Raw genomic sequence first — 14,139 nt, 5'->3', positions numbered from 1 at the left:
ACCATTGCACAAATACATAGCTGAATAATTTTTTTATTTTTTTATTTTTATTTTTTATTTCTTTCATCATAGCTCTCTTTCTTTTTAGAAGTTCATATAAAATCAAAACCATCATGGAATTCAGTTTCTTTTATAAGCTCTTCTTGCTACACTTAAACTTTCTTTTTATCTTTTTTTGGAAGTTCAGATTGAATCAAAACCATATGAGTCTCAATCTACCTCATTTACTTTTTGTGGGCAACCTATGATTATGACAGAGAATGTGGTATCAGAAACAACAATTTCTACTATGCTGAAAAATCGGTCAAAATCTTCACCATCTTGTGGAGTTTCTGATAAACCAGGCTGCTGTCCTTTATATTACTCCATAAAAGAAAACATTGTTCTTGATTAACTAGTTTTTTTATCCAAGGATATGGCTAGTTCTATTGTATGAGATTGGGAGCCTACAACTGAATGAATGGCACCATTCCAGTCTATGCACCTGCTTCACCAGAATGGTGGCATCTTAGTAAAGGCACTGGTAAGTGTTAAATATAAACTTGGTTATGGGAAAATATGAGAAATTGTGATCGAAGGGCTCTACCTTGCAAAATAAAAAATGAAAAATAAAATTGCATTTGCAGTGTATTTTATTTTATTTTATTTTTTTTGCAAGGCAAAAGTAAATTAAAGAGCAATTAAGTATAGCACTATGGGCTGGTTGGCAACTTTGCAAGATTTGTTTGATTGCAATATTTACTTAGATTGGAAATGTTCAATTTTAAATATTTAGCTGTCTTTTGGGAACACAATTGGTGCTGAATGGGTCTGTTACTAATCATGTGTGTTTTGGTTTCAGGTTTCTGAGGAGTATAAGCTTGTTCCAGATACACTTTACCTCACGATATATTTCATCGACCAGTTTCTCTCAAAACTACATTGAAAGACAAAAGCTCCAGCTGCTTGGTGTTACCTGCATGCTAATTGCCTCGTAAGTTCTCTTTTCATCCCAGATTTTGACGAGATCTTTAAGTTTGAATAAGCATCAAAATTGTAGAATTGAACATTTTCATGGGACACTTGTTAACAACTGAGACCCTTTTCGAGTTACTTGTTCTATTGTTTGCATGAATGGTTATGATGAGAAGATATTTTCTTCTAAAATGTGATGGAGTGACTTTAATGCATTGTAAATACAATGCGAACTTGCTGCTTATTTCATGTTGTTTGTTTCTTTTCGTAGTTTTATTAAGGGAAAAGGATGCAGAGCATAAGGTACATGGAAAAATGAATAAAGAAACAAGAAGCTCCCAAATCTTTACTTTTCTAGTAAAGTTAACTCACTTAAATACCGAAATCATATAATCCCATGCAAACTAGAAAGGTGTCACCATTAAGTTTGACCTAAATGAATTTGCTTAAATATCCATTTGGCTATATTCTGCTTACTCTATCAATTTCATCTGTAGTCGTCGAAACCTTCCTGTAATGGAACAGGTCTGAAACCTCTCTCTCTCTCTCTCTCTCTCTCTCTCTCTCTCTCTCTCTCTCTCTCTCTCTCTCCATTCCATCCTCCCAAAACCGACAACCTATCTCTCTCACTTTAAATGCTAGAGGAGAGAGCTCCCCTTTGGATTTGCAGGATCCGACGCAGCAGCATCCAAAACTGCCTGCAGGTTGGCTGGAACACAGCTTGGAGAAGATCCAACTAGCAGGGGATTCCAATTGGATTTGTGCTTTAAAATTTTTATTATTATTTATCATTAGCACTTTTCTTCAATATTCTATTGTCTAGTTTAGCGTCAATGTTTTGTCTGCCTTCTTCTTTTCCTAAATTTATAACTGGATATTGTGATACGTTGGCATTAAGGCTTTAGATGACGATGACAATGAAGGACTGGATTTTGTGACAACTTGAGAATCTACTTTTAGAGATTGTTGAATGATGATGCTGTCACAAGATAGAATTAGGAGGGGCCTTAGATCTTGGAAGGTTGGAAAGGCATATGTATTATCATACATCATTAGGAAGGGTAAGTAGGAAATGCCCAAATGATTTTCAAACTGATATGTATGGCTTCTAATAGAGCTTTGAATCAGGTTTTGATCAGAATTTTATTTTTTTTTTGGTCTTTTTTCCCTTGTTTTTTACCCTTTGTTTCAGGTTGAGAAATTTCTAGCGATTTTAGAGGATAATGCTGGTTGATGCTTCAGTTGTTTTAGTATTTCCAAAACAGCTAGAAGAGATAGGTAAAGTAATCATCAGTCTTAATTTCCAACTTGTATTGCTGTGTCTGCACAAGATTCGAGTATTTCCGTGTTTGCACCCAACATGAAGCTTTTACTTGGCTGTAAAATATCGATCATGAATAGAGTAATAGATGCTTGCCCACCTCTATACATGAATCTGCTCCGCTTCCTATCATATTTTGTGCAACCATATTTCAGATTTTTCTCCAGGTGGAAATTAATTTAGATGGTTCTCTTGGAAGCACCTTTATTTCTTTCTTTGTTTTAGAGTGCATCCTAGAGACATTTGTATCAGACTGAATTGATGGAAGGATTGAATGTCATTAAAACATCTCAATAGGCCCTGCACGTCAATTTGTATGTTCAGCTTATCCTAGAGACATTTGTATCAGACTATGAATTGAATTGGCTCTAATGATCCTAGCTTTCTTTCACTGTTTGGATTTTTAGAAATTAATGCTAGATGGCATGTATTTTAGATTTGATGGGTTCCATATTAATGAAGATTATAGATGCAAAAACTGGAAAGGAGAAACATGTTACAATTTCTGTTGATGATGGAATTCGACCGAACACATCATTGTCTGATTTAGCAAAGCTCAAACATGCATTTAAGGAGGGTGGATTTCAACAGATTGTTGAGGTCCATGATTTCAACAGTCTGATTCAAGTAACCATTTAAGGAGGGTGCAAAAATTACCATCACTGAACCCAGACCTGGAGCAACAGAGACTGCGATTATAATATTTGGAACACCTGAGCAGACACATGCTGCACAGATCTTCTTCAAGCATTTGTACTGAGCGAACAGGGCACTCCTTGACTTGTTGCATTGGACTGGTAAACTTCGAAATTCTGCTGCATCTGACCTGTCTTTGAGTATATATTCAGCTAGAAAGAAACAGTATGATTTGCTCCTTGTTAGCCGCTGATGGAATCACTAGCATCACAACTTCATCATCATCATAGCCTTGTCCCAACTATTTGGGGTCAGCTTTATGTAAGTCCCTACCCTAGGTTAGTGAACAATCTTTAAAATTTTGTTATGGAAATCTGTACTCATGCATTATTGATGAATCTGACAAACCTCTACATTCTCAGATTGCATTGAAAAGCACACAAGGGAAAGGAAATGGCTGGTTATACACAAAGGTTTTTTTCTGTTGGAGTACTTACGTTCTAAAGGAGAGGAGAGTAGAGGGAGTATCAATGCTCTGATTTGTGGATTGATGGATGCTCTGATTTGAAGTCACTTCTAAAAGGACTACAAGAAATTGGAGTTGTGGAGTATCAATGCTCTGAACAGTATACGCACATAGCCAACGCCAATTAATTGGAATGTGGCTTAGATGACATGAAGGCAATCAATTTCAAATTGATTTTTAATTTTTAATTTTTTATTTTTTTTAACCCATGCGTCAATGCATCAGATGGAGCAAAATGCAATCATGACCATCCATCTTCTGGTCTGTACTATAAATGGGCCATGGACCAAAAGTTGTCTCAATTGGACAACTGTAAGTATCTGGGGATTGCACTTTTACCCAGTTGCCTATCATTTTTCATCAGTTTTTGCCTGTGACCATTTGTTTGTAGATCAAGAGGGTGGTGCAATTTCTTGGGCTGAGACCCATCGACGCTATGCGCCACCAGATATATAGATGTTTTGTATCTTCTATGCACCACATGCATAGCGGTGGAATCTAAAATATCTTTTTCATATTTTCTTTTTTTAATACGAAAATAATGCTTACGGCTTTTTTGTTAAATCTAAAGTTTGAAATTTGAATTTAAAGTATGAAAACCTATTTGGTAACTACCCAAAAGAGATGCTAAAGTCTAAACATTAAGTATTGAATTTGAAACAATCTGTTTATTAACAAATGTCTGAAATATATTAATTTGATACATTTGCTAATTCTCTAACTGTGGACCCACTATAATTTATTTTCTTTACATTCACACTGTTAATCCATTTTGACAACTCATTTTATGGCATGACCCCAAAAATCAAGTAGACCTAAATCTTAGGTGGACTAAACCACATGAAATAGTGGTGATTAACCATTAAAAACTTCTCACGGGCCATGAAAGTTTTGGATCTAGCTAATATTTGTGCCGTCCCTTCCTCCAGGTCTTTGTGACATTACTAGCAGGTTGTATGGAAAATAAACATTGCTTCCCAAGATGTTCTTAATGGTGGGTATTCAATCACCATTTTCTCCCTAACGTGGTCCACATAAGATTACTATTATTTTTTTGGTCCACAAGATTTGTATTTACTTCATTTGTTGGATCTTAATATAAAATTCCTGTGGTGTGGTCCACGGAATATTAGCTCCTTGCAACTTCACAGGTGGGTCCATTGTTTCATACCAATTCCAGCTCTTGGTGACCCCATAACTTGGTGACGTCAAGACATCACCGAGGTGGTATCTAGCACACCACAAAATCCACTTCTACTAAAATTAGATGCCGACTCTTACCAAAGGCTTCAACTGGAATTTTGTGATGTCACGGTCCAAAAATCAAGCAAGTCCACTCCATGTAAGGATCACCAAAAGCAAGGGCACCACACCCTTGGCTTATTATTTTTATTTTTATTTTTCTTACCAATCTTCATTGCTTCAATATAACGAAGGGTTTCCATAATGTTTGACTTGTATTATATATTTATCTTTGGTTGTAAGATGCTTATTCAAAGTGGAAGTAACTATATAGAGTGTAGGCTCAGGGGTCCACAATGCTTACATGGATGCATGATCAAAGCTGCTCATCAGGTACAAGCCACTATATGGCTTTCCTTGTGCTGAATTCAGGTCCATCCATATTGAGTTGCATGCTAGTTAATGCTTCTGTAAAAAGGCTCTTATTAAGTTGCATGCTATGATGCTTATGATGCAGTTTTATCCTTGAAGAAAAAGAGAAGAAAAATTTATCCACATATTTATAAAATAAATAAATAAATAAATAAAATTGCATAGCTATTCTCCTCCATCTGCTAGTTACAGGTATTTATTGGTTCCTTTTATTTTATATCAAATTTGTTTTTTAGTTATTTTATTTTGTTTTGTAAACTTTTGTCTTTGCATTGGTAACTGAAGGTGGAGCATTTGGGGTGGAGCATTGGTAACAGAAGGGGGCTTTGCTGCTTCATATGGGGATGGATATGGACTTCATTCGGTATGGTTGTTTTTGCAGGAAATATTTATGACTGAACATATAATTTTAAATAGTGTAACTTAGATTATGAGTGTATATACTGTTTTGTTACCTAACATCTATGCATGGCAAGGTGGTGCTGACAAAGGTCTTCTATATGGCATGAGTTTTGGTTCTTAGGGTGCATTTGAGAAGTCTTGCCTTGGGCGTTGCTGAAGTCCGTTGATTTTTTTTTTTTTTTTCCTTTTGCTTTTCCTTGTGTCTCAATCTCTAATTTCCTGTCTATTATGTAACCTTTCATTCTTAGGCCCCTTGTAAATGAGGCTGGTTGTAAATGATTTACAGGTTGTGTTTGAATGCTAATTTAATCTTGTAAAGGTCTTTTGATTTAGAAGATTCAGCCTAGCAGAATTTTTAATTGTTTCTATTATTTTTTCTTTTACACTGTAAATGATTTATTGGCAATTTTTAATCTCTCATTAGCATTGTTACAGCATTTTACTCGCGTTTGTTGTTACTTTTACCGGCGTTTGTTGCAAAATTTACCTGCTTTCCTCATATTTTTTACCGGCGCTTCATACCCTTTTTACCGACGCTTTTATAGTTTTTACTGGCGCTTTTACAGTTTTTACCGGTAGTCAGCAGAGTCACCGGTAAATGATAATAAGCGCCGGTAAAGGCCAACTTTTAGCGGCAGCCGCCAAAAACACTAGTAAAAATGGACGAACGTCGGTAAATGATACAGCGACGCCCCCCTTTTACGGCAGCCGCCTAACCGCCGGTAATTCTTATACCGGTGGTTTTTTGGACTTTTAGGGGCGGTTCTGGCCACCGATAATGCCTATTTTTCTTGTAGTGCGTGACACGTCTCAAACAGACGTGGTCCGTCCGGTTACAGCTTCCCGAAAGTTCGCCATTGCGGACAGGAGATTGATTCACGAGCGGAGATACTGATTGGTTTGCGATTCTAGTGGGGCCCACTATGATGTGTTTTTGGAAGATCCACTCTGTCCATAGGTTTTGTGGGGTCATGTTAGGCATTGGTCCCAAAGATGAAGTAATTCCAAGCCTCTGGTGGGCCACACATTCAGGAAGTGTGTGGGTGACACACACCGTTCAAGCCTTCTGTTACGGTGTGCGGACCGATGCTACATGGGATGGTTATTTCAAAATAGGCGGGGTTCATTTGTGATTGACTTCCAGAAGATCCACTTCGTTCACCACCTTTGTATCACTATGTCAGGACACAGGGTCAAATATGAAGCAATTTGGTTAGTCCAGTAGGTCATATAGTGTGTCCAAGTAGCACCCAACACTCACCGTTAAACCTCATGCACATATATACCTAGCTTGCTGCAATTTCATGTGAATTGAATTCTTGTGTGAAGTCCACTTTAGTGTTTGTAATTGTACAATCTAATCTATTCGTTATGTTTAACACGCCCAGTTAGGATTAGGGTCAAAAAATGGGACAGATCTGTTGATCGGGTGGGCCATGCTATCCCATCAAGCATCAATGGTTGCATGTAGTGGCATTGACTATTTATGAACTCGTCATCTACCATATGTCAAAATGCGTCGTCCGAATGTCTTGAAATTTGGCGGGCATGTATCATTTTTTGTGCTCTTTCCTGCGATCCAATTTGGGCCCCGATCTCTCGAAGATGAATAAGATGTTCTTTTAATGGCTAATATACTTCAAAATTCCAAAATAATATTTGTACACCTCTAATCGACAAGTTATCAGGCAGTTTGGATCTAGAACCTAAGATCTTCATGATGATCAGTTTACCGTGATGTTCTTGTGGCTCGTTTGGCGGATCTGAATATGACGGAGGGTCAGATGACTAGCTAAAAATAAGAGAACTTAATGGTTAGTACTATTACTATGTATGTAGGTGGATATACGGTCAGCTTCGTAAACGGATAGACGTAAAGCAGGTTTCTGGAGGATTAGGGGTAAAGCATGTGTATAATCAGATTAAAGTGTCTTATCCACATGTGTAGGTTTCTCAGATCGTAGTTCTAATGGTGAGTTATGCATATTCATATGTGATGAACAAGATGAATGGATCAGAATCTTGATATGATAAGTGCACAAATGGATGTAGAGGTCAAGTAGCTAATTTGTTACGATCCAAGGGCTGAAATTCGACGTGTATGGTTAATTTATGATAATTAGGCTGGTATAAAATTTCATATAGAATGGATTATGGGAACCATATGATCTAGAATTCAAGGGCCTAGGTCAATGGCATTTCCGTAATTATTGCTGATCTTTAAGTTTTGGGAAATCCAATAACTCTACATGGTTATAGGCACATTTCTAAGAAATTCTCATAAAGGAATGTATATCTAAATCACTACGAATAGGGAGTTATTCGTCTTGCCCTTCGTGGGAAGGTACTTACGTCAAATCATGTGATGGATGGTCCTGCCTAGAAATCAAAGGTCAGATGGCTTGATCTATGAATGAGGGTCATTCCTAACAGTTAGGTTTGTGTCAGGGCGAGGATGTAAGGCTAGGATTGTCGGATTGGTATCGTACACATGCACATATAAGTAAATTTTCAGGTAACGCTCGAGAACTTTCAATACTCGAGTATTGAAAAGTTCGAGGCGTTACACCATGCCATGCACAAGTTGGATTACGAAGAATATGTACGTCATCGACAGGACTTTGGAAAGTTCATGTGCACGCTAAGGGCCACACATATTGCATGTGTGTCAATCATGTACCCTACGAGTGATGTTCCCTTTTCCTAGTAGATGTGCATATGACTCCGAGCGATGTTGCTTTTGGCGGGTTATGTGTCAACGAGAGATTAAGACTATCGATCTCTATCGGTGCGAGTATGATTTACCCCTCCATTTGTACATGTATGTCAATATGTGGTGGCTTCTCATAGGGCAACGTGAACTGCGTCAGGCAGGTCTAAACAACATAAAAGGGTGATTAGAAAAGTATAATAGTCCACATTCAAGGGGGAGGATTAGGTGTTTATCTAGGTAATAGGCTTAGCGGGTGTTTCCCTGGCCATGGGGCCTGCCTTGATATATGTGGTGTGTATCCACACCATCCATCAGTTTTTCCATCTCATTTTAGGGCGTGGTCACAAAAATGAAGCAAATCCAAATCTCAAGTGGACCACAACATAAGCAGCAGTGATCATTGAATGCATCCTACCATTAAAAGCTTCCTAGGCCCACTATAACTTTTATTTTCCATCCAACCTATTGATAAGGTCACATAGACCTCGACGAAGGAAAACACAAATTTTAGCTTGATTCAAAACTTTTGCCACCTTGAGAAGTTTCTAATGGTGAAAATACAGTCCCTATTGTGTGGTCCACTTGAGATTTGGATCTACTTGATTTTTGGGACCATGCCCTAAAATGATTGAGGGACTGCCAAGATATACAGCATGTGCAGCAAGGTGGACCCTGCAATCTGGGCAACACTCACTAACGTGTTGTGTGGGTAACACCTAGTCGGCTCCCCCACATTCAAAGTGTGGAATGCAGCTTGAGTAATGAGTAACTCAATTGATCAGTAAACTTTATGGGGCCCACCGTGATGCATGTGTCTTATCCACCCATCCATATGTTTGACTAGCTCACTTTAGGCATGAGCACAGAATTGAAGCATATCCAAAGCTTAAGTGGACCACACCATAGGAAACAGTGGGAATTGAACACCTAGTATTGAAAACTTCTCAGAGGCACAAAAGTCTTGGATCAAGCTGATATTTGAATGGTGGATTACAAATAAATATGTTGGATGATAAATAAACATTTCTATGGGCCCTAAGATGGTTTCAATGGTGGAGGCCTTTATCTCCACCGTTTCCTGCGATGTAGTCCACTTGAGCTTCAATTATGCTTTAATTTTGAGCTCATGCTCTAAAATGAGTTGATAATAGGAATGGACAGTATGGATAAGACACGTACAAAATAGTAACCCCACAAGATTTTACTATGGAAAACTAAGCAGCTGTTTGGGAGCCTGGATTCGAAACCCATGGATTTGATATCCTCCTATTGTGTTTGGCACCCTAGATTCAGAATCCCCGGTAATCCAAAAGTACCTATCCATAGTATATTTACAAGGGTTTGAATTTAATTACTAAATCAACTTTAATATCTTTAATTAATATACATATGTAATGTTTGACACAATTGTTGCAATAAGCCCATTGAAATATATACTTTGCCCAAAAAAGATGAAATTCCAAGTCTCTATGGCCCACAAGCACAAGACATTACAAGAAAGAGGGGTTTTAGCGATGAAACTTATTTTCATTGCTAAAAGTGAGCTAAAAGTCACTTTTAGCGACAAAAGAAATTTTCATGGTAGCGATGTTACCCAATCTTTTGCCATGCATTTCAAACCATCTTTGAGGGGATTTGAAACCTGCAATTACTCTATGGTGCCAAAAATACCTGAGAATTTGAAATCTCTTCATACCCCCCAAATCCATGATGCCCTAAGTTGCTCAAGTACAGTTGGTGCCCTTAAATATGAAACTAACCCATGGGTGGGGGTATGGCTTTATTCACAATCAAAACCACGTTATCTAATGGCCCATCCAGACAAACATGGACATAGATTACGAAGCAAGTAACTGCGTTGTAGCATGGTGACACTACACCAAAATTGCAGATTAGAAATAGGCTAATTTTTTTTATTCAAGTACGGCTTAGAGCCGTAACTAATAAGAACAGCTTTCAACCCCTGCATATAAAAGGGAAGCCGAGCCCACCATGATGTAAAGGTTTTATCCACACCATTCATCCCCTTTCTCATATCATTTTACAACACGGTCCAGAAACTTAGGTAAAACCAAGGCTTGAGTGGACCACAAAGTAGGGATTGATAGCCCACCGTTAAAAGCTTCCTGAGAGATGCAGAAGTTCCGAATCAAGTTGGTATGTGTTTTCACTGGACACGGTTTGCGTCCAGCACCGCCCGTCTTGGGAATGGGTAGGATATTTGAGTATCTTCCGTGATGTATATTCTTATCCACACCGTTCATCCATTTTTTCATATCATTCTAGGTTATTGGCCCAAAAACGAGGCAGATACAAGTCTCAACTGGACCACACCATATGAAGCAGCAGTGATAGTGATTCTCACCGTTGAAACTTTTCTAGGGCCAACCGTGATTTTTATTTTCCATCCAAGCTATTCATAAAGTTACACCGGCCTGGATGAAGAGAAAACACAAATATCAGCTCCATTCAAAACTTCTGTGGCCCCAAAGAGGTTTTCAACGGTAAGAGTTTAATCCCCATTGTGTAGTCCAGATCTGTCTTGGATCTGCCTCATTTTTGAACTCGTACCTTAAAATGGTACGAAAAAATGGATGAACGGTGTGGATAAGACCCATACATCACAGTGGCTCCAGATTTGTCTTGGATCTGCCTCATTTTTGAACTTGTACCTAAAAAATGGATGAACGGTGTAGATAAGACCCATACATCACGGTGGCCACTCAAACCTCCTGCCCGTTCCCAGCTGGCCACGCAATCTGCGTCCGTTAACATTTCATCCGAGCGGGAGTCGGATGCAAGCCCTACTCTTCTTCTTCTTCTTCTTCTTCTTTTTAAACACACGCACGGACACCACCACACACTCACGCCTTAGTGGGATTTCACCACCCATGGGTGCTCGAACCCTTGACCAGGTGTTGAAACTCCTGAGAGTCTACCACAGGAGCAAGAGCAAGGACCCACCCTATTCCTCTCCCTCTCCCTCGCCCTAACATGCCCTGCTCAACCCATTCTCTCTCTCTCTCTCTCTCTCTCTCTCTCTCTCATTGCGCTTCCACAACCATATATCTTGGCCCACCGAGATGTGGTTTATTTTTACCTACGAAAATTTTCGTAACTAAAAAACGTGGATGAGACTTTTAGCGACGATCATTTTCGTTGCTAATGGCTGTAAACAATTTTTGAAAAAAAATTGAAAGATTTACTTTTAGCTACGAAGATTTTCGTAGCTAAAAAACGTGGATGAAACTTTTAACGACGAAAATTGGTTGTAAAGAATTTTTATATACTTTTAGCTACGAAACGTTTCGTAGCTAAAAAACGTGGATGAAACTTTTAGTGACAAAACTTTTCGTCGCTAAAGGCCGATATCGATAGGTTTACTTTTAGCTACGAAAATTTCGTAGCTAAAAAACGTGAATGAGACTTTTAGCGACGAAACATTTCGTTGCTAAATGCTGTAAACAAGTTTTCAAAAAGATTGATAGGTTTACTTTTATCTACGAAAATTTTCGTCGCTAAAAAACGTGGATTAAACTTTTAGCAACGACAATTTTCGTCGCTAAAGGCTATAAACAATTTTTATAAAAAAATTCGTTAAGTTACTTTTACCTACAGAAATTTTCGTAGCTAAAAAACGTGGATGAGACTTTTAACGATGAAAATTTTCACCGCTAAAAAACGCGGATGAGACTTTTAGCGACGAAAATTTTCGTCGCTAAAAGCTGTAAACAATTTTTCTAAAACAATCGAAAGGTTTACTTTTAGCTATGAAAATTTTCGTAGCTAAAAAACGTGGATGAGACTTTTAGCGACGACAATTTTCATCGATGAAGGCTATTTTTGTAGTTAAAAAATGTGGATGGGACTTTTAGCGACGAGAATTTTCGTTGCTAAAGGCTGTAAACAATTTTAAACAATTTTTCAAAAAAAAATCGAAAGGTTTACTTTTACCTACGAAAGTTTTCGTAGCTAAAAATGTGGATGAGACTTTCATTGTTAAAGGCTATAAACAATTTTTCAAAAAGATCGATAGATTTAATTTTAACTACGAAAATTTTCATAACTAAAAAACGTGGATGAGACTTTTAGTGACGAAAATTTTCGTCGCTAAAGGCTGTAAAACAATTTTTGAAAAAAAAAATTCGTTAGGTTTACTTTTAGCTATGAAAATTTTCTTAGCTAAAAAACGTGGATGAGACTTTTAGCGATGAAAAGTTTCTTCGCTAAAGGCTGTAAACAATTTTTGAAAAAATCGAAAGGTCTATTTTTTAGGCCCACCGAGATGTGGTTCACAAATCCAGCCCATCCATTATTTGTATGTCTTATTTACCCTATCCATCCATTTTGTCAACTTATTTTAGCCAATGAGGTCAAAAATAGGGCAAATCCAAATCTCTGGAAAATTATGGGAACTTTTTGGGGCCACAAAAATTATGGATCATGCTGATATATGTGTTTTCCTTTCATCCATGCCTGTGATGTTATCAACGGGTTGGATGAGAAATAAACATTACAGTAGGCCATGGGAAGTTTTTAAATGTTGACGTTCAATCATCATTGTTTTCCTGCGATGTGGTCCACTTGAGATTTTAATCTAACTCATTTTTGAGCTTATGCCCTAACTTTATATAGAAAAATGGATGGACGATGTGGATAAAACACATACATCATCGTAGCCTATAGAGCTTTGACTTGTAGATTGCTGGTGTTGGGGTCACTTGCCAAACTGCGTGCAAATCCTACACCTCCACTCTGTCCATCTATTTTGACAGATCATTTTAGGTTATGATACCAAAAAGGAGGCAGATAGGAGACTTTGGTGGACCACACCACAGGAAACAGGGGTCACAATTGTAGTCATTTAGGTGGGGCCTATATAGTTCCACAATAATGTCCACCACAAAAATTCATCTATATAGATCATTTTAGGGCATGAGTCAAAGAATGAGGCAGATCAAAAGCTCAAGTTGATCCACCATAAAAAAAAATGTGGGATTTGAACGCTTACTAATAAAAAATTTCAGAGGGCTACGAAAATTGTCATCGCTAAAGGGTGTTTTGAAGTTTTGAAAAGACAAAAATGTCGAGAAGTTTCCTTTTAGCGACGAAATTAATTTCGTAGATAAAGGTGGCTTTTAGCGACAAACATATTCGTTGCTAAATGGTGTTTTGAATTTTTGAAAAAATAAAAAAATCTAAATGTTTCCTTTTGCCGACGAAATTAATTTCGTAGCTAAAAGCCACCTTTACCAATGAACAGTTTCGTCGCTAAAGGGTAGCGGATTGTAACTCTGTGGGGCCCACCATCATTCATGTGTTATATCAACTCTGTTCATCTATTTTATCACATAATTTTAGGGCTTTAAAACAAAAATTAATCATATTCAAAGTTCAAGTAGACCACACCACTTGAAACAGCATGAATTGAAGTCTACCTTTGAAAAGTTCTTGGAGGCCCACAAAAGTTTTAGATTAAGATGATATTTGTGTTTTCCCTTCATCCATTCGAAGTGTGATCTTATGAACAGTTTGGATGACAAATAAACATCACTGGGCACCTTAGAAAGGTTTCCAACGGTGGAAATCAATCCTTCCACTGTTTGCTTTAGTATGGTCTACTTTAGATTTTGATATACTTCAATTTTGGGCTCAACCCTTAAAATGATCTGCAAAAATGGATGGACGGCGTAGATATACCACATGAATTCACAGTGGGCCCAACAAACTTTTGTTGCCTTTAGAAGTTTTTTGTCACGCCCCAAACTCGGAAACCGGGCTCACAAAATTTCCGATCGCCGACTCTGGTGTCGACAGCCTCCGTAGTACCCCATTCTCGGCTCTCAGCGTCCATACGCCGAATTCTGATCCAGGATCCTACAAGGAGGATTTTCAAATGTACATTTAACTCGTAATAAGCATAACCACAAGTTTACCGAAATCACAAAGGCAACATTATCATCACATATCCAC

At 37.9% G+C, this 14,139-nt stretch overlaps 1 long non-coding RNA gene across 5 annotated transcripts; it reads left to right on the top strand.

The window, feature by feature from the left end:
• Positions 1-1,508: 1,508 nt before the first annotated feature.
• LOC131221615 (uncharacterized) lies at positions 1,509-5,838 on the top strand. 5 transcript variants are annotated; one of them, XR_009159487.1, is made up of 6 exons: positions 1,509-2,015; positions 2,147-2,232; positions 2,501-3,072; positions 4,367-4,431; positions 4,923-5,012; positions 5,337-5,838. It is a non-coding gene; the product is annotated as an uncharacterized LOC131221615 (long non-coding RNA). The 5 variants fall into 5 exon arrangements; XR_009159486.1 differs by having other exon boundaries at positions 2,501-3,232; XR_009159490.1 differs by lacking the exon at positions 5,337-5,838 and adding an exon at positions 5,137-5,201 and having other exon boundaries at positions 2,501-3,232.
• Positions 5,839-14,139: the final 8,301 nt, after the last annotated feature.

This window comes from Magnolia sinica, chromosome 12 (assembly GCF_029962835.1).
Source record: "Magnolia sinica isolate HGM2019 chromosome 12, MsV1, whole genome shotgun sequence".
Taxonomy (NCBI): Eukaryota; Viridiplantae; Streptophyta; class Magnoliopsida; order Magnoliales; family Magnoliaceae; genus Magnolia; species Magnolia sinica.
The sequence above is the reverse complement of the archived record's forward strand: the minus strand, read 5'-3'. Positions and strand labels throughout refer to the sequence as shown.